General features: G+C 44.7%; 1 long non-coding RNA gene across 6 annotated transcripts in view; it reads right to left on the bottom strand.

Annotated features, from left to right (window-relative positions):
- Positions 1 to 20971, bottom strand: part of LOC134999050 (uncharacterized) — a 222535-nt gene that overhangs the window by 49127 nt on the left and 152437 nt on the right. The gene's annotated exons all lie outside the window — the stretch shown is intronic.

Here is a 20971-nt window from a genome sequence, read left to right on the forward strand (position 1 = left end):
AGACACCCAACCGACTTTTCAAACATTCAAATTCCACCCAAGGAGTTTTGTTGTATATATTTATAAAATCACTATTTTGTGCACAGTTCTGTGTGCGACAATTTATAGCAATGACTTCCATGGATTAGTTCCTTTAACCTTGTAACTGACAATTTTTCCTTTAAAAACCGTATATACTGTATCACTGTTTGTTTTTTTCTCCTGTAATTATTTAATATAGTTTAAAAAGTAGGGTTTTTTTAAATATTTAAATATTATATTATGCACATCTGCAGAATGGATCTCCTCATCAAAAACTGGGGGGGACATAGCAGCGTGGCGCAGTTGCCTGTGATCTGACCATGCCAGTAAAGTGGTTAAATATATATTTTATATACTGGATGTATTTACTAAGTATTAGAGGCTGTAAGGATTTAAATTAAAATTTTCTAAAAAACAAAATCCCTTCACGACAAACAAATTGTACACTTTCTTGTTATTCATATATGCTATTGCTTGCCAATATTTTACCTGAAGCCAGCAGCTGTTTGGCACAAAATTATTGTGCTCAACAGTAAATCCCTGTATAACATGAATAATACTTTTAGGCAAGGTGTTAATGTAAAAGCTGATATGATGGCAGTTGGAGTTTGAAATAATAAGATAAATATGAGATGAAACGTGATCATTTCTGTTATTTTTTTTACAGATTGTGGTATTAATTATAATTATACTCAATAAGGGGTCTTATCCTCAGTCAGTAATTGTCACTGAATGAAAAACAAGTTTCTTGAAAACATCCTCGATAAAATTAATTTCTCCAAGTTAAAGAACTGTGAAACTCACAAGATATGGATGAAACCTGTCTGTTCCCATAAAATCTGTGGAACCATCACAGTTTGGGTGATACCTCTATCTTTTCCCATGAGAACTGTGGGACCTTCCTGGTTTGGTGAGTTCTGTCATTTCCAATGAAAGTGGTGGAACACCCATGGGTTGGGTGATACTTTTCTCCCATGAGAACTGTGGAACCCCACAATTTGAATGATATAGTACATACTTTGGAGAGCTGTGGTACATCCATAATGTGGGTGATTTTTCTATCTTCTTCCATGAGAGCTGTAAAAAAAATCCACCATTTATTTGATTGTTCTGTTTGCCCATGAGAACTGTAGAACACCCAAAGTTCTCACATGTTTTGTTTATTGTTTTTTTAAACTGCCTGAAAAAAGTAATAGAACTATGGAACCCACACAGTTGTGATTGATACCTTTGTCTTCTCCCATGAGAACTATAGTACACCCATGGTTTATACTTCTGTCTTCTCCTATGAAAACTGTGGTGCTTGCACGGTTTGGTGATTGTTAAATTCTTGTCCCATGAAAACTGGACAAACCCCATGACTTGGATGATTCCTCTTGTATACTTTCATGGCAACTGAGGAACCATAATTATTCCGCTGATTGCTCCAAAAAGAATGATAGAAACCCCCTCCACATGCATCTGTGGGACCTGTGCAATGAGCTTCCTTTTCACAACCCTTGCCAACATGGGAGTTTGGACCCGTTTTGGGCGGGAAAACAGTGTGGCCGGACATATTAGAACATATCAATGTATGGAGAAGCATTCTGAATGATTAAACATGTTACAGGGGTATATAAAAAATGTGTGTTGGTTGATGATTAAGGATATGAGGTATAAATATGGGACTGATGTCAGGATCCCCTTACACCTTGAAAAAGATCTCAAATGGGATAGAAACGCTTTTGTGGAGATTCCTGATTTTTTATGGTGGACTTACCTTGGACTTTGAATGAGACCCTCCATTCATTGGATCCAATTTAAAATCTATAGGAGGATTCCCATTACCTTGGTATGAAATCCATCCACTTTTCATGTATTTGTTGTTAAATATTTTTATCTGGAAATACTTGGCTTTTTTAAATAAATTTGGTGTAAATTATCGTCATCAGCTGAATATGTCAATAAATGACATTATTTCTCTTACATCATAGAGGATGATGGGGTCCACATTAGTACCATGGGGTATAGACGGGTCCACTAGGAGCCACTGGCACTTTAAGAATTTGAGAGTCTGGGCTGGCTCCTCCCTCTATGCCCCTCCTACTAGACTCAGTTTAGAAAATGTGCCCGGAGGAGCTGGTCACAGCTAGGGGAGCTCCTAGCGCTTCTTTAGTTAATTTTTTTTAAAGAATGTTAAGCACAGGGAGGCTGCTGGCAACAGCCTCCCTGCTTCGTGGGACTAATGGGGGGAGTAGTGTCCGCCCTGAGGGGTACGAGCCACTATCTCCGCTGACAGGACACTAAGCTCCAAAGGGGAATTATCGTTCGCCGCCACAGGTGATCGCTCAACCACGCAGCATGCCGCCACCCCCTTACAGAGCCAGAAGATTCAAGTGGCGAGTGAGTCACCGGCCCCCCTAGCAAGCGGGGAGCTGGTGTGACGATGGCGGCAACAGGGTGGGAGTGCAGTACTAACTGCGCTCCGGAGGCTCAACGGTATTTAGTGCGGCGCTGTGAGGGGCACCCTGAGCCAGCGTCGTACCCTACACTGGTGATGAAGTCTGTCAGGGGCCCCGTTTACACTGACAGCAAAATCCTCAGGCCAGTATAAAGAACAGTGGAGCAGGAAGCAGCTCCATGATCTGAGGGCGGAGCTTCTCCTCAGAGCGAACCCAGCAGCGTTCAGTGCCATTTTCCTGGCTGCAGATCACTGTGTGGAGACTCTGACAGGGAGAGCTGTCCCTCCTATCAGCTCCAGCTATCCTGTCTGGTATCGGGGGTTGTAGAAGGGGGGGAGGCTGTGTTAACACTGTGTAGCCTATTAAAACATGCACTTGCCCAGATTACGCAAGATGACACAGGTACCGATTCTGACACGGCAGACGGTGAGGCGGATGTGCTGCGGGGGGGGAGCGGTAAATCTTGCAAAAGGGGTGCAGTTGATGATTGAGGCCTTTAGAGACATGTTGAATATTGCTGACACAACACCTGAGCAGGTTGAGGAGGCTTACTTCACCGATAAGAAGAAAGCCTTGCTAACCTTCCTTGCGTCTAAGGAATTGAATGCTATATTTGATAAATCCTGGGAGAAACCAAAGAAAAAATTCCAGGTCCCAAGAAAGGTTCTGGTTGCTTTTCCCTTCCCTGAGGAGGATAGAAAGAAATGGGAAAACCCACCCATAGTTGACGCATCTGTTTCCAGACTGTCAAAGAAGGTGGTTTTACCTGTCCCGGGATCTACCGCATTAAAAGAACCGGCTGATCATAAAATTGACACTACGTTAAGATCCATATACACGGCTTCAGGGGCGATACTATGACCTACTCTTGCCTGTGCATGGATCTCTAAAGCTGTAGTAAAGTGGTCAGGCACATTACTTGAGGAATTGGATACAATGGATAAAAGTGACGTTGAATTGTTTTTACGTAACATACAGGATTCTGCAGGATTTATGGTGGAATCCATGAAAGACCTGGGTACGATGGCTGCAGGGATATCTTCCATGTCTGTCTCGGCTCGCAGAGGACTCAGGCTACGCCAATGGTCTGCCGACGCGGAATCCAGGAGAAGTGTGGAGAACCTACCCTACTCAGGTCAGGCTCTATTTGGGGAAGCGGATGCGTGGATTTCCATGGAAACTGCGGGTAAGTCACCTTTTCTTCCCTCTGCTGCGCCTGCTATGAAGAAACCCTTTTCTTCCGCTACGTCACTGTCCTTTCAGTCAGCTAAAACAAAAAAGAACAAGCCTTCCAACACCTTCTTTAGAGGGGGTCGGGCAAAATCCAAAAAACCTGCTACTGCAGTTTCCCAGGACCAGAAGCCTGCTTCTGGTACATCAAAATCCTCAGCATGACGGTGGACCGCACGGCCTGGAGGACGGGCCGGTGGGGGCGAGGCTCAGATGTTTCAGACACTTTTGGGTGTCATCCGGCCTGGACCCCTGGGTACAGGATATTATGTCCCTGGGGTACAGGCTGGAGTTTCACAAACTCCCGCCTCACCGATTCTTCAAATCAGGCTTGCCAGCTTTATTGGCAGACAGGGCTATCCTACAGGAAGCCATCCAAAAATTGGAAAAGTCACAGGTCATTGTCCCAGTTCCACCTCATATGCAAAACAAGGGTTATTATTCGAACCTTTTCGTGGTACCAGAGCCGGATGGTTTGGTCTGGCCAATTTTGAACTTGAAATCGATAAACCCTTATCTAAGGGAGTTCAAGTTCAAAATGGAGTCTCTGAGAGCGGTGATCTCAGGTCTGGAGGAGGGGGAGTTTCTGGTATCCCTGGATATCAAGGATGCGTACCTCCACATTCTGATTTGGCCGCCGCACAAGGCTTATCTCAGATTTGCGCTGTTAGACAATCACTATCAGTTTCAGGTACTGCCGTCCGTCTCTCCATGGCACCGAGGGTGTTCACCAAGGTGATGGCAGAGATAATGGTTCTCCTCCACAGACAGGGGGTGAACATAATTCCATATCTGGACGATCTGCTGATAAAGGCTTCGTCCAGGCAGACGTTGTTGCAGTACATTGCTCTCATGACTCATCTGCTCAGGGAACACAGTTGGATCCTGAACCTTCCAAAGTCACATTTGGAGCCGACAAGGAGATTGTCTTTTCTGGGGATGATCCTCGACATGGAAGTGCAGAGGGTGTTTCTACCGGAGGAGTAAGCATTGGTGATTCAAACAATGGTCCGGGATGTCCTGAAGCCAGCCCGGGTATCGGTTCATCAGTGCATTCGCCTTCTGGGGAAGATGGTGGTCTATTACGAGGCTCTACAGTACGGAAGGTTTCATGCTCGGTCCTTCCAACTGGATCTCCTGGACAAGTGCTTGGCATCTACACATGCACCAGAGAAATACGTCTGTCGCCGAAAGCCAGGATTTCACGCCTCTGGTGGCTGCAAATACCTCACCTTCTGGAGGGCCGCAGGTTCGGGATCTGGATCTTTCTAACCACGGATGCAAGTCTCCGGGGATCCAAGAAGTTTCCTACGGAGGAGTTTCAACTGAAACGGTTTCTCCTCTTCCTGCAAGCAGGTGTGGATATGGGCCTGAGTTTGGGATCCGTAAAGGTCCAGATTTCAGCCCTATCCATTTTCTTCCAGAAACAACTGGCTTCCCTCCCTGAGTTTCAGACTTTCTTGAAAGGGGTTCTGCACATCCAGCCTCCCTTTGTGCCACCTACGGCACCCTGGGATCTTAATGTGGTGTTACAGTTCCTCCAGTCGGATTGGTTCGAGCATCTACAGGAGGTTGAGGTCAAGTTTCTCATGTAGAAGGCTGTCACTTTGTTGGCCTTAGCTTCTGCTAGACGTGTGTCTGATTTGGGGGCTTTGTCCTGTAAAAGCCCCTACTTGATCTTCCATGAAGATAAAGCTGAGCTCCGGACACGTCAGCAGTTCCTTCCGAAGGTTGTGTCGGCTTTTCATATCAACCAACCTATTGTGGTGCCAGTTGCTACTGACTCCTCAATTTTATCAAAGTCCTTGGATGTTGTAAGGGCTCTGAAAATCTATGTGAAGAGGACTGCTCGTCACAGAAAATCGGACTCTCTGTTTGTCCTGTATGATCCCAAGAAAATTGTGTGTCCTGCTTCTAAGCAGACGATCTCTCGCTGGATTAGGTTCACTATCCAGCATGCGTATTCTACGGCAGGATTTCCGTGTCCAAGATCTGTTAAGGCCCACTATACTCATAAGGTGGGTTCTTCCTGGGTGGCTGCCTGGGGTGTCTCGGCTTTACAGCTTTGCCGAGCGGCTACTTGGTCAGGGTCTAACACGTTTTCTAACTTATACAAGTTCGATACTTTGGCCTCTGAGGACCTACAGTTTGGTCAATCAGTTCTGTAGGAGCCTCCATGCTCTCCCTCCCATTCTGGGAGCTTTGGTACATCCCCATGGTACTAATGTGGACCCCAGCATCCTCTAGGACGTAAGAGAAAACAGGATTTTAATTACCTACCGGTAAATCCTTTTCTTGTAGTCCGTAGAGGATGCTGGGCACCCGCCCAGTGCTTCGTTATCCGGCAGTGGTTATCTGGTTCAGTATGACTTTGTTCTGATTTACGTACGGCCTTGTTACTTGGTTTAGTAATGTTTCAGCTGTTGCTGAGTTTCAAGCTAGTCAGCTTGGTTTGCCTGCATCCTCTACGGACTACGAGAAAAGGATTTACCGGTAGGTAATTAAAATCCTATTTTTCGGAAGCTATCTTGGCGTCTGATGTTATGTGCAAAGATACAAGTGGATCACAGTGAGTGAGCTGTATAGGGGGGGATCTCGATCTCATTAACCTATTCTGTGGTGATAGTTACATAGTTAATGAGGTTGAAAAGAGGCAAAATGCCCATCGGGTTCAACCTGTAATCTGTTTTAAACCAAATTCATTATAATGTCCCAATTGAAATAGTGTTTTATGTTTAGTTATCAACTGTAAATCATGTTCCTCCCAGATAAACAATGTCAATATTTTAAATGCTATAACCTTGGATATCATTTTTAGTCAGAAATGTATCCAATCCGTTTTTAACTGCATATATAGAGTCCGCCATTACCACCTTCTCTGGCAGGGAATTCCAGATCCTTATTGCCCTAACAATGAAGAACCCTTTCCTACGTTGCGTATGGAATTTTCTCTCCTCTAGCCTCAGCGAGTGACCTCATGTCTTATACAGAGTTCTTCTAATAAACAATTCATCTGATAACTCTATGTAATTTCCCTTTCTATATTTGAAGATATTGATAATGTCTCCTCTTAGACGCCTCTTTTCTAGTGTATACATATTCAACCTAGTGAGCCTTTCCTCATACTCCAGTCCCTCTAGCCCTTTAATCAATTTAGTAGCACGCCTTTCAACCCTTTCGAGTTCAGATATCTTTTTTATAATGTGGTGGCCAAAATTGAACACAATATTCCAGATGCGGACGTACCAATGATTTGTACAGCGGCAGGACTACACTCTCGTCTCTTGTCTCAATTCCCCATTTTATGCACGCTAGCACCTTACTTGCCTTCTTTGCTGCACTTTGACATTGTATATGGTTATTAAGCCTATTATCAATGAGTACCCCCAAATCTTTATCCAATACTGTTACCCCTAGATTTTCCCCATTTAATATGTAGGTTGCATATTTGTTTTTAGTCCCGAAGTGCATAACTTTGCATTTTTCTATATTGAATCCCATTTTCCATTTAGACGCCCAGATTTCAAGCTTAGATAAGTCATTCTGTAGAGACTCCACATTTATTTCCAAATTAATTACCTTACACAATTTAGTATCATCTGCAAAGATTGACATTGTGCTTTCCAGGCTTATTTTCAGGTCGTTGATAAATTTGTTGAACAGTAGTGGCCTGAGTACGGACCCTTGTGGTATTCCGCTGACTACTGTTGCCCAGCTGGAGAACATCCCATTGACCACTACTCGCTGTACCCTGTTATCCAGCCAATTACTTATCCATGTACAAATAGTTTTTCCTAGGCCAAGTTCCTTTAATTTGATGATCAGTCTCCTGTGTGGTACTGTATCGAAGGCTTTTGCAAAATCTAAGTATACCACATCCACTGCTTTTCCTTGGTCAAGATTGTCGCTCACTTCCTCATAAAAGCTAACTAAGTTAGTTTGACATGATCTGTCCCTTACAAACCCTGTGCTGGTTCTTGCTAATAAACTTGGCAGCATGCAGATACTCCTGTATGCTATTCCTTAAAATTTTCTCCAATAATTTCCCCACTATAGATGTCAAACTAACTGGTCTGTAATTTCCCAGATGATTTTTAGATCCCTTTTTAAATAATGGCGCTACCTCAGCTATACGCCAGTCCATTGGTACCATGCCTGATCTAATTGAACTATTGAAAATCAAGTATAGGGGTCTTGCTAGTTGTGACCTAAGCTCCATAAGAACCCTCGGGTGAAGTCCATCTGGGCCAGGTGATTTATTAATCTTAATTTTGCTTAGTCTCTCCTGGACTATTTCCTCACTTAAACAAGTATCTAGCCAGGAATAATTGCTTTCACCATCGTTATGCACTACTCTCACCGTCACTTCTTTTCTGGTGAATACAGATGAAGAAAAATTGTTCAGTATTTCCACTTTTGTTTCGGCATCATTTATCAATACTCCAAATTCATCTTTTATTGGACCTAAAAATACAAACACACCAAAACAGCGCTAATTTAAAACATAAGTGTGCTTTTAATTTTTACACAATTAAAACAATAATAAAAAACACATGAATATGACTAAATCCTAGAAACCGGTTATCCGTGCAAAGTATGACATAATTAGCACAGTTAGTATAGTGCAATTCTGAACATTGAAGATATTAAGTATAGTCCGGAGACTCATTCAAATTGATCTTTTATATAGAAACTCAATCAGCATGACAGTCTCTTGCAGAACATTAATAGGCTTGACATATATTATTATTATAATATTAATACTGCTCTAAATCTCTTCTACAAACAGCCGCTTAATATGTTGCAGTGTGAACTGTCAATCATTGCCTCACTTGCTGCTACCAATTGAACGGTTCACGACTAATCTATTGCTGTTCTGCAAGAGACTGTCATGCTGATTGAGTTTCTATATAAAAGATCAATTTGAATGAGTCTCCGGACTATACTTAATATCTTCAATGTTCAGAATTGCACTATACTAACTGTGCTAATTATGTCATACTTTGCACGGATAACCGGTTTCTAGGATTTAGTCATATTCATGTGTTTTTTATTATTGTTTTAATTGTGTAAAAATTAAAAGCACACTTATGTTTTAAATTAGCGCTGTTTTGGTGTGTTTGTATTTTTAGGTAACTATAAAGGGTGGAGTACTCTCCCTTAATTAAACAGCTGCGATTGAAACAGAGTGTTCTTTGAATTAAATCCATGGTTAATTGATGCACACACTTTCTGTTTAGCTGTTAGCGCCAAGCCAATTCTGTTTTATTGGACCTACGTTCTCCTTTCTTAACCTTTTACTGTTTATGTATTTAAAAAACTTTTTAGGATTGATTTTGCTCTCTATAGCAATTTGCTACCTGAAGACTGAAAGTATTTTGTGACTGACTGAATACCAGCTTAAGGCTGTGAGTGGCATGGGTGGGGCAGCTACCCCAACAACTCTGACACTTTCATTTTGTCATTAGTTGGTGAGATCAACTACTTGGGGAGGGCCTCCAATCCCTTTCACTTTACTCTCAGCTTGGCGCTAAATCTGTATTGCACATTTGTGCAACTGGACTGCAACTATCCATACACTTGATTTCATTTCATCATCTGTCAAGCCCTTGCTCTAGCCCTATACAGGTACCTTGTGCAAGAGATCTGTGTGACATCAGACAAATCATTGAGTATAGACCACCACTCCATATACAGATGGAGCCTCTGTCATCTAGCCTTCTCTGGTGCACCATGGTGCGCCAAGGTTTATTAGCATAAGCCTTTCATCTATTGTTCTCAGCTGCAATACAATACAGAGAGAACAATACAGTGGGGATTAAATCATTACAGCAGGGGAGTAAATTCGACAGCACTGGCTCACTTAATCCTATTAAAGGGAAAGATGAGCAGGGCTCCATCTGTACATACCCTAGCTAAGCTTAGCCTATGTACGTTCACCCACTGCAACCCAGTTACTCCCGCTCAGCCATAAGTGGAGCTTGTACCGTGAAGCACATGATGGGGGACACTCGGCTCTGGAGCATGGGCAGCGCTAATAAAAAAAAAAAAAAACACAAGCTCCATCCATAAAATGCACGCATTTGACTCTGATCAGCCCCAGAGTTGCCCTGTGCACCAGGATAATTCAGCCCCATGAAAGCCTGTTTTTACATGCTGCATTTATAAGCACAGAGGGGGAGAGGCATCAAACCTTGGAGAAGATAAACATGGAAACCAGTAAGTTTCTAACTCTTATTTATCTAGCACGATCTATACAATGACAAGACTGGTTGCTATGGTCAATGTCTCCACTTTATCACTCTCCAAGACTTGATACATCTCCCCTTTAGTATGAAATGGGGGCTGAAACTCTTAACGCAGGATATTAGTGCAAACTTCTAGGGACTTGGCACTTCTACCATGGAATGCAGTTACAAAGTCTACAGTCACTGTGTCGGCAGTGACTATGTAGACACCAGAAAGCCAGCGCTTGTGATCCAGATGCGATTAATATACTACATAAGGCATTTTGACCATGAGGGCTTTATAATGTTAAACATACTCCTAAAGTGGTATTTCAACCATGTCAGTATCCCTGTGCCAGACTTCTCTTATCTACTAAGGGGTCTATTTACTAAGCCTCGGACGGAAATAAAGTGAATGGAGATAAAGTACCAACCAATCACCTCCTGTCATATTTCAAACCCAGCCTGTGACATGGCTGGGACTTTATCTCCATCGACTTTATCTCCATCCAAGGCTTAGTAAATAGACCCCATAGTCACTGTCACCATAGTGACTATAGACCTGAGGGTAACTTCACTAAAGCTTCTAAGAATAAAAGGTGATGTTGCCCGTAGCAACCAGTCAGATTCTATAATTTCTCTATTTCATCCAAGAAATTATCAACAGAATCTGATTGGTTGCTATGGGCAACATCACCACTTTTTAGTTTTAGAAGCTTTAGTAAATATACCCCTTATTTTAGTATTTCTACACAATGGGGGTCATTCCGAGTTGTTCGCTCGTTATTTTTTTCTCGCAACGGAGCGATTAGTCGCTAATGCGCAATGTCCGCAGTGCGACTGCGCCAAGTAAATTTGCTATGCAGTTAGGTATTTTACTCACGGCATTACGAGGTTTTTTATTCGTTCTGGTGATCGTAATGTGATTGACAGGAAGTGGGTGTTTCTGGGCGGAAACTGGCCGTTTTATGGGTGTGTGCGAAAAAACGCTACCGTTTCTGGGAAAAACGCGGGAGTGGCTGGAGAAACGGAGGAGTGTCTGGGCGAACGCTGGGTGTGTTTGTGACGTCAAACCAGGAACGACACTGACTGAACTGATCGCAGATGCCGAGTAAGTCTGGAGCTACTCAGAAACTGCTAAGAAGTGTCTATTCGCAATTCTGCTAATCTTTCGTTCGCAATTTTGATAAGCTAAGATTCACTCCCAGTAGGCGGCGGCTTAGCGTGTGCAAAGCTGCTAAAAGCAGCTTGCGAGCGAACAACTCGGAATGACCCCAATGTACAGGTAAATACAATGTCTAACCTCCCATTTATGTCTCTAGCCAAAGGCGTATCTACCATAGGTGCAGACAATGCAGCTTCTATGGGGCCCAGAGCTGAGAGGGGCCACCTTCCCTGTCACAGTTACATGTGTTATATACAAGGAGTAGCTACCATAGGTACAGGGAGTGCAGCTGCTATGGGGCCCAGAGCTGAGAGGGGCCACCTTCCCTGTCACAGTTACATGTGTTATATATATACAAGGGTGTAGCTACCATAGGTACAGGGAGTGCAGCTGCTATGGGGCCCAGAGCTGAGAGGGGCCACCTTCCCTGTCACAGTTACATGTGTTATATACAGGGCATAGCTACCATAGGTACAGACAGTGCAGCTGCTATAGGGCCCAGAGCTGAGAGGGGCCACCTTCCCTGTCACAGTTACATGTGTTATATACAGGAGCGCAGCTACCATAGGTGCAGGGAGTGTGGCTGCTATGGGGCCCAGAGCTGAGAGGGGCCACCTTCCCTGTCACAGTTACATGTGTTATATACAGGGAGTAGCTACCATAGGTGGCATAGAGTGCAGCTGCTATGGGGCCCAGAGCTAAGAGGGGCCACCTTCCCTGTCACAGTTACATTTGTTATATAAATTTTTTGCCATTGGGTGGTACATAGGGGTCCTTTTAAACTTTTTCCTTGGGTCCTGCAATATATCCAGGTATGCCTCTGGACCTGCTCATTGTAGTGTGGTATAAAATGAACTGGAGGGCATTTAAATGTTATATAATATGAACCGGGGCACTATAATGAGGCACAATATGAACGGGGAGCACTATATATCATAATGTGAATTGGGGGTACTGTGCGGCATAATGTGTACTGGCAGCTCTGAAATGTGAACATAAGCACTATTATGATTCATAAAAGTAACTTGGGCACTACTATGGGGCATAACATTAAATAAGGCTCTACTATGGTTCAGAAAATGAACTAGGGCACTATTATAGGGCATGAAATTAACAACCGCTGCAGAGAAGTGTCTCTCTAGAAGCATTGGGACGAGGGCCCCTTCAAAATGTTGCTATGGGGCCCACAAAGTTCTGGCTACGCCCGTCTCTAGCTTATAGGCATTGGGGGAACACTAGGTGGGAAAGGGGTTAGAGGAATGTTGCGGGAATAAGTTCATGTAAGAGCCGAAACGGCATTTGATAATTTACCAGTAATGGGTAGTTTGCCGTGTAATAGCCATGACTAGAACCAGTATATAAAGTTATGTTAGATAACTTTGCTGTGTACATGAATTCCAATATCTACTGCTGTTTTTGCCTTGTCTCCATAGATACTGTGTATGTTTTATGTGTCGTGAAAGATGTGCAATTGGAAATTAGATTTTCCTGTCTAGTGAGCTTGCCCCTTTTTGCTTGCTTTAAAATGACTTCCAATTAAATTAATCTTGCAAGACAAAAGCTCATTAGCCCTCTGCATTTCTAAACAGCTTCACAATCTAAAATAAGGATTTTTTTTTTTTTTTTTTTTGTGAGATTTATCCCCCCCATCATGTGTCTTAAGCCCAGTACTCACGGGCCGATCAAGGAGAGATGCGTGCTGAGCGAACCGCTCAGCACACATCTCTCCTGCCGCTCAGCACAGCGCGATCTGTGCTGAGCGTGCGGGGGGAGACGGGGGGGCCGCTCACTTCACCCAGCGGGTGAAGTGAGCGACCCGCTAGATTGGCCTGCATGCAGGCCAATCTAGCAGCGGCGATAGCGATGTGCGGGGCCGCGCATCGCTATCGCCGAGGGGGCTACACACGGAGCGATCCTGCCGATATTCTAAGCAATCTAGTCAGATTGCTTAGAATATCGCTCCGTGAGTACCCCCCTTTAGCTGCAGGCATTCCTAGAATATTGAAAGGTTCCGGATTTGAAGGCGAAATATAAATATTTCCTGGCTTCTCCAACAGCTATTTTGGGTTCACCACGAGATTTAAAAAAAGAAAAATCTAAACATTTTTTTACAAAAATGTATTTCATTTTTGTAAATATAAATGTAAAAAAATATACACAAATTAGTCAGCATTGACTGCTGGTTTAAAAAGTAATAAAAATACGTTGTTTTTAAAAGTGATTGTCTTATCTGGTGTTCTGGATGACAAACATTAATGAACATAGGGGATCATTCCGAGTTGATCGCACGTAGCACGATCGCCCTGCTATGCTAAAAAAGTTTCACATAAAACAAGACCAGCCCTAGACCTACTTACCATTTGCGACGGATCCAGCGATGCAGGTCCCGGATTTGACGTCAGACATCCGCCCTGAAAACGCCTGGACACGCCTGCGTTTGCTGGACCACTCCCGGAAAACGGTCAGTTGACACCCCAACATGCCTTCCTCCTGTCAATCTTCTTGCGTCGCCGCTGCTACTGCTTTCCTCGTTCCCGGCATTGTTGCCTGGCGACGGCCGGTGCCGGGCAACGAGGCGCGTGTGCAGTGTGCACGACGCGCATGCGCAGTTCCGACCCGATCGCACCGCTGCAAAGAAGTGCAGCGTGCGATCCGGTCGGAATGACCCACATAGAGCCTGCAAACGTTGCCGCTTGCAACATCTGAAGATATAGCATTGGATCAACATCGCGACCTATAGTTTTTGAGAAGGAGATGGATGTTATTGTGGAGGGACCACAACATAACAATCTGGAACCATCTCCAATGGAAGAAAACACAGAGGTTTCGAGATTATGCTATTCAACAAAAATGCATACTGAATATCAATTTTCTGCTTTTTACTAAAACATCTGTCAGTTATCTGATGCTTGAAATAAATTCTGCACAAATATGTAAATAGGGGCATAGAAAACATGCTGCATGGAAATGTTGCAGCTGTCTTTCTAAAAAATGTAAACACATGTAAATTTATAGTCAACTAGATGTGTTGCCTATCATTACTAATGGGCCCCATACACTAGGCCGATTTTGCCCGATTTCAGCCCAATTCGGGCATTCGGCCCGATATATTGGGTGAAATCGGGCATTTTCTGGGTGCTTGAAAAGCCGATCCGATGCGCGTTCCCGTGAGCATCGGCTCGGATCTCCCTGGATCCGACATATCACGAGTGCTGCACTCGTTATATGTCGGATCCCGCAGTAAATAGATAGGATAGTAAAAGATACATCGTATGCAAAAAAAAACTGCATACGATATATCTAATACTATCTTACCAACGGGGAGGCTGCCGGGAGGTTGGAGGAAATCTTATATGACATGACGGACCGTCATGTCGTATAAGTGTATGGGGCCCTTAAGAACAAAATATATTCTACTTTAATCTAATACCTATGTGGCATACTTGTTGGCAGAGTATTCTGGGCTATCTGGTGCAGTGACGTCAGTCCACACACATTGTGACTTAAACAGTAATGCAGGTTTATTTCGTGTACACAGGGGACTCAGATGTAACAATGATAGCGGTAATCAGGAGCCCATATATCACACAAGGTAACAGCATTAGGTAGTGGAACTTATCAGGAGATGTCTGTGGTGGCAAAGCATGGAGGACTGCACAGCCGTGCAGTCTGACTCCCACTGTAGAGAAGATGATGCATGCACTGGAAACACTGTTAGGCTCTGTAGCTGAGATCTGCTCCCAGTCTCAGCTCTGCACACTTGTACACCAAGACTCTGTCTCTCAGTCTCTCTATGTGTCACACTCTTCTCGCTCTCTCCCTGAGATGGAGGAACAGGAACTTACATCATATGACTCCGCCTTCAAGTGACTCCTGGCACTAGAGGTCTGACACTAGGGTAAGGGTATGTACCCATAGACTGATACACAGAAGGATACAGGTACAGAGCGCACCATATCCTAACACTCCCTCTCGCTCAAGACTGTCTCCGGTCACAAGTTTGACTCCCACTGTAGAGAAGATGATGCATACACTGGAAACACTGTGAGTCTCTGTAGCTGAGATCTGCTCCCAGTCTCAGCTCTGCACACTTGTACACCTGAAGGACTCTCAGACCATGAGAAACAAAGATTGAACTCTTTGGCGTGAATGCCAGGCGTCATGTTTGGAGGAAACCAGGCACCGCTCATCCCCAGGCCAATACCATACCTACAGTGAAGCATGGTGGTGGCAGCATCATGCTGTGGGGATGTTTTTTCAGCGGCAGGAACTGGGAGACTAGTCAGGATAGAGGGAAAGATTAATGCAGCAATGTACAGAGACATCCTGGATGAAAACCTGCTCCAGAGCGCTCTTGACCTCAGAATCTTTCAGCAGGACAACGACCCTAACCACACAGCCAAGATATCAAAGGAGTGGTTTCAGGACAACTCTGTGAATGTCCTTGAGTGGCCCAGCCAGAGCACAGACTTGAATCCCATTGAACATCTCTGGAGAGATCTGACAATAGCTGTGCACCAACGCTTCCCATCCAACCTGATGGAGCTTGAGAGGTGCTGCAAAGAGGAATGGGTGAAACTGCCCAAAGATACCTGTAGGTGTGCCAAGCTTGTGGCATCACATTCAAAAAGACTTGAGGCTGTAATTGCTGCCAAAGGTGCATCAACAAAGTATTGAGCAAAGCTGTGAATACTTATGCACATGTGCTTTCTTAGTTTTTTATTTTTAATAAATTAGCAAAAATCTAAAAAAAAAGTGTTTTCACATTGTCATTATGGGGCATTGTATGTAAAATTTTGAGGGGGAAAAAATGAATTTATTCAATTTTGGAATAAGGCTGTAACATAACAAAATGTGGAAATAATGAAGCGTTGTGAATACTTTCCGGATGCACTGTATATAATATAGCAGTATGACCAACATTAAAATCTAGAATAACAAAGATCTATTAAAATCTCTATAAAACATATGAAAATGTCATTCACACAAACACTCTCCAATCCCCCGTTGGCAGACAAAGCAACATTTACCAGCATTAGGAAGAGAAGAGTCGATGGACAGTTCTAGTAAGCATGTGACTATGCGGGTGATACCGGCTGCAGTTCCGGACTCTCCTCCTGGTCACACGACTCACAGATCGTCTGTACTGGCATGTCACTCCACCATCACTTTTAGGGGGTTTGGGGAGGCACCCACGCATTCCGACCCTTTACTGGGTCTCTCTCAAGGTAAGCCAGGTAGAGCGAATGCCGGTAAAAGTCCAGGAGCACATTTAAATACCCCATCCTCACTATCTAATTGGTCCTAGCGCACCTAGTACAGATGAACATATGTACTTTGCCTTGGAGAGCAATAAAGTGGCGAGAGAAACTACCAACCAATCAGCTCCTAAATGTCATTTTTCAAACACAGCTGCCACATGGCAGTCAGGAGCTGGTTGGCTGGTACTTTATATCTGCCCCGGGATCCGGTCGTTAGGTCGAGAGTAAGTAGGTCGACAGTGTCTAGGTCAACCACTATTGGTCGACAGTAAGTTGGTCGACAGGAACTCTAGGTCGACATGTTCTAGGTCGACATTACAAAAGATCGACATGAGTTTTTTTTTAAAAAACATTTTTTTTACTTTTTCATACTTTACGATCCACATGGACTACAATTGGGAACAGTAACCTGCCCAATATACTTGCACGAAGTATGGCGAGCGAGGCGAGCCATGCGAGAGGACACTGTGCACTAATTCGGGTTCCCGGTCACTGTACGGAGAAAACGACACCCAAAAAAGTAAAAAAAACTCATGTCCCTGTCGACCTAGAAACCATGTCGATCTTACTGTCGACCAATAGTGGTCGATCTAGACACTGTCGACCTAAGTCTAATCTACCTTACATACCACACCCATCTGCCCCTAAGATAGAGCCCTAAATCTAGATAGCTTATGTGCTGTAGTCCTTTTCGGGTGGAAAACAATGACTGCGGAATATTTTCCAAATTGAGTTCTATGTGACAAGACCGTCGTAGCTTAAGGAAACATTGTCAAGATAATAACAGTTCTCTGACAGCAAATATTACCAACAGGAGGGGGAAAGGAGTGTAAGTAATCAGTGATGAAAGCTTACGTCTTCTGAGTGAATAGAACAATAATGCTTACACTTCAATATGACACGCAGTGCAGCATTGCAGTAAAACATGCTCAGCAATCACACAAAAACGGTGCTTCAGTACTGACCACTAATAAATATATATGTATATAATAAGAATTTACTTACCGATAATTCTATTTCTCGGAGTCCGTAGTGGATGCTGGGGTTCCTGAAAGGACCATGGGGAATAGCGGCTCCGCAGGAGACAGGGCACAAAAGTAAAGCTTTTACAGGTCAGGTGGTGTGTACTGGCTCCTCCCCCTATGACCCTCCTCCAGACTCCAGTTAGGTACTGTGCCCGGACGAGCGTACACAATAAGGGAGGATTTTGAATCCCGGGTAAGACTCATACCAGCCACACCAATCACACCGTACAACTTGTGATCTAAACCCAGTTAACAGTATGATAACAGAGGAGCCTCTGAAAGATGGCTTCCTAAACAATAACCCGAATTAGTTAACAATAACTATGTACAAGTATTGCAGATAATCCGCACTTGGGATGGGCGCCCAGCATCCACTACGGACTCCGAGAAATAGAATTATCGGTAAGTAAATTCTTATTTTCTCTATCGTCCTAAGTGGATGCTGGGGTTCCTGAAAGGACCATGGGGATTATACCAAAGCTCCCAAACGGGCGGGAGAGTGCGGATGACTCTGCAGCACCGAATGAGAGAACTCCAGGTCCTCCTTTGCCAGGGTATCAAATTTGTAAAAATTTACAAACGTGTTCTCCCCTGACCACGTAGCTGCTCGGCAGAGTTGTAATGCCGAGACCCCTCGGGCAGCCGCCCAAGATGAGCCCATCTTCCTTGCGGAATGGGCCTTAACAGATTTAGGCTGTGGCAGGCCTGCCACAGAATGTACAAGTTGAATTTTGTTACAAAACCAACGAGCAATCGACTGCTTAGAAGCAGGTGCACCCAACTTGTTGGGTGCATACAGTATAAACAGCGAGTCAGATTTTCTGACTCCAGCCGTCCTTTAAATGTATATTTTTAAGGCTCTGACAACGTCCAACAACTTGGAGTCCTTCAAGTCGTCTGTAGCCGCAGGCACTACAATAGGCTGGTTCAGGTGAAACGCTGATACCACCTTAGGGAGAAAATGCGGACGCGTCCGCAGCTCTGCCCTATGTCGAATGGAAAATTAAATAAGGGCTTTTATAAGACAAAGCCGCCAGTTCAGATACTCTCCCGGCCGAAGCCAGGGCCAGTAACATAGTCACTTTCCATGTGAGATATTTCAAATCCACATTCTTTAGTGGTTCAAACCAATTGGATTTGAGGAAATCTAAAACTACATTTAGATCCCACGGTGCCACCTTAGGCACCACAGGAGGCTGTATATGCAGTACTCCTTTGATAAAAATCTGGACCTCAGGGACTGAGGCCAATTCTTTGTGGAAGAATATTGATAGGGCCGAAATTTGAACCTTAATAGATCCCAATTTGAGACCCATAGACAATCCTGATTGCAGGAAATGTAGGAAAACGACCCAGTTGAAATTCCTCCATCGGAGCACTCCGCTGCTCGCACCACGCAACATATTTTCGCCAAATACGGCGATAATGCTTCGCGGTGACTTCCTTCCTTGCCTTTATCAAGGTAGGAATGACTTCTTCTGGAATGCCTTTTCCTTTTAGGATCTGGCATTCAACGCCATGCCGTCAAACGCAGCCGCGGTAAGTCTTGAAAAAGACAAGGACCCTGCTGAAACAGGTCCCTTCTCAGAAGTAGAGGCCACGGATCGTCCGTGACCATCTCTTGAAGTTCCGGGTACCAAGTCCTTCTTGGCCAATCCGGAGCCACTAGTCTTACTCCTCTTTGCCGTATAATCCTCAATACCTTTGGTATGAGAGGCAGAGGAGGAAACACATATACCGACTGGTACACCCAAGGTGTTACCAGCGCGTCCACAGCTATTGCCTGCGGATCTCTTGACCTGGCGCAATACCTGTCCAGTGTTTTGTTGAGGCGAGACGCCATCATGTTCACCATTGGTTTTACCCAACGGTTTAATAGCATGTGGAAAACTTCTGGATGAAGTCCCCACTCTCCCGGGTGAAGGTCGTGTCTGCTGAGGAAGTCTGCTTCCCAGTTGTCCACGCCCGGGATGAATACTGCTGACAGTGCTATCACGTGATTCTCCGCCCAGCGAAGGATCCTGGCAGCTTCTGCCATTGCCCTCCTGCTTCTTGTGCCGCCCTGTCTGTTTACATGGGCGACTGCCGTGATGTTGTCCGACTGGATCAACACCGGTCTTCCTTGAAGCAGAGGTTCCGCCTGGCTTAGAGCATTGTAGATTGCTCTTAGTTCCAGAATGCTTATGTGAAGAGACTTTTTCAGGCTCGACCACACTCCCTGGAAATTTCTTCCCTGTGTGACTGCTCCCCAGCCTCTCAGGCTGGCATCCGTGGTCACCAGGATCCAATCCTGCATGCCGAATCTGCGGCCCTCCAATAGATGAGCCTCCTGCAACCACCACAGAAGGGATACCCTTGTCCTCGGCGACAGGGTTATCCGCAGGTGCATCTGAAGATGCGACCCTGACCATTTGTCCAACAGATCCCTTTGCATGGAATCTGCCGAAAGGGATTGCTTCGTAAGAAGCTACCATTTTTTCCCAGGACTCTTGTGCATTGATGTACAGACACCTTTCCTGGTTTTAGGAGGTTCCTGACCAGGTCAGATAACTCCTTGGCTTTTTCTTCGGGAAGAAAAACCTTTTTCTGAACTGTGTCCAGAATCATCCCCAGGAACAGCAGACGAGTTGTCGGCATTAATTGGGATTTTGGAATATTCAGAATCCATCCGTGCTGCTTTAGCACCTCTTGAGATAGTGCTAAACCCATCTCTAGCTGTTCTCTGGACCTTGCCCTTATTAGGAGATCGTCCAAGTATGGGATAATTAATACGCCTTTTCTTCGAAGAAGAAATATTATCTCGGCCATTACCTTTGTAAAGACCCGAGGTGCCGTGGACAAACCAAACGGCAGCGTCTGAAACTGATAGTGACAGTTTTGTACAACGAACCTGAGGTACCCCTGGTGTGAGGGGTAATTGGAACGTGGAGATACGCATCCTTGATGTCCAAGGATACCATAAAGTCCCCTTCTTCCAGGTTCGCTATCACTGCTCTGAGTGACTCCATCTTGAACTTGAACTTCTTTATGTATAGGTTCAAGGACTTCAGATTTAGAATAGGCCTTACCGAGCCATCCGGCTTCGGTACCACAAATAGAGTGGAATAATACCCCTTCCCTTGTTGTAGAAGAGGTACCTTGACTATCACCTGCTGAGAATACAGCTTGTGAATGGCTTCCAAAACCGTCTCCCTTTCTGAGGGGGACGTTGGTAAAGCAGACTTCAGGAAACGGCGAGGTGGCTCTGTCTCTAATTTCAACCTGTACCCCTGAGATATTATCTGCAGGATCCAGGGATTTACCTGCGAGTGAGCCCACTGCGCGCTGTAATTTTTGAGACGACCGCCTACCGCCCCCGAGTCCGCTTGCGAAGCCCCAGCGTCATGCTGAGGCTTTTGTAGAAGCCGGGGAGGGCTTCTGTTCCTGGGAAGGAGCTGCCTGTTGCTGTCTCTTCCCTCGTCCTCTGCCTCGTGGCAGATATGAATAGCCCTTTGCTCTCTTATTTTTAAAGGAACGAAAGGGCTGCGGTTGAAAGGTCGGTGCCTTTTTCTGTTGGGGAGTGACTTGAGGTAGAAAGGTGGATTTCCCGGCCGTAGCCGTG

Source organism: Pseudophryne corroboree, chromosome 2, assembly GCF_028390025.1.
Source record: "Pseudophryne corroboree isolate aPseCor3 chromosome 2, aPseCor3.hap2, whole genome shotgun sequence".
Lineage (NCBI taxonomy): Eukaryota > Metazoa > Chordata > Amphibia > Anura > Myobatrachidae > Pseudophryne > Pseudophryne corroboree.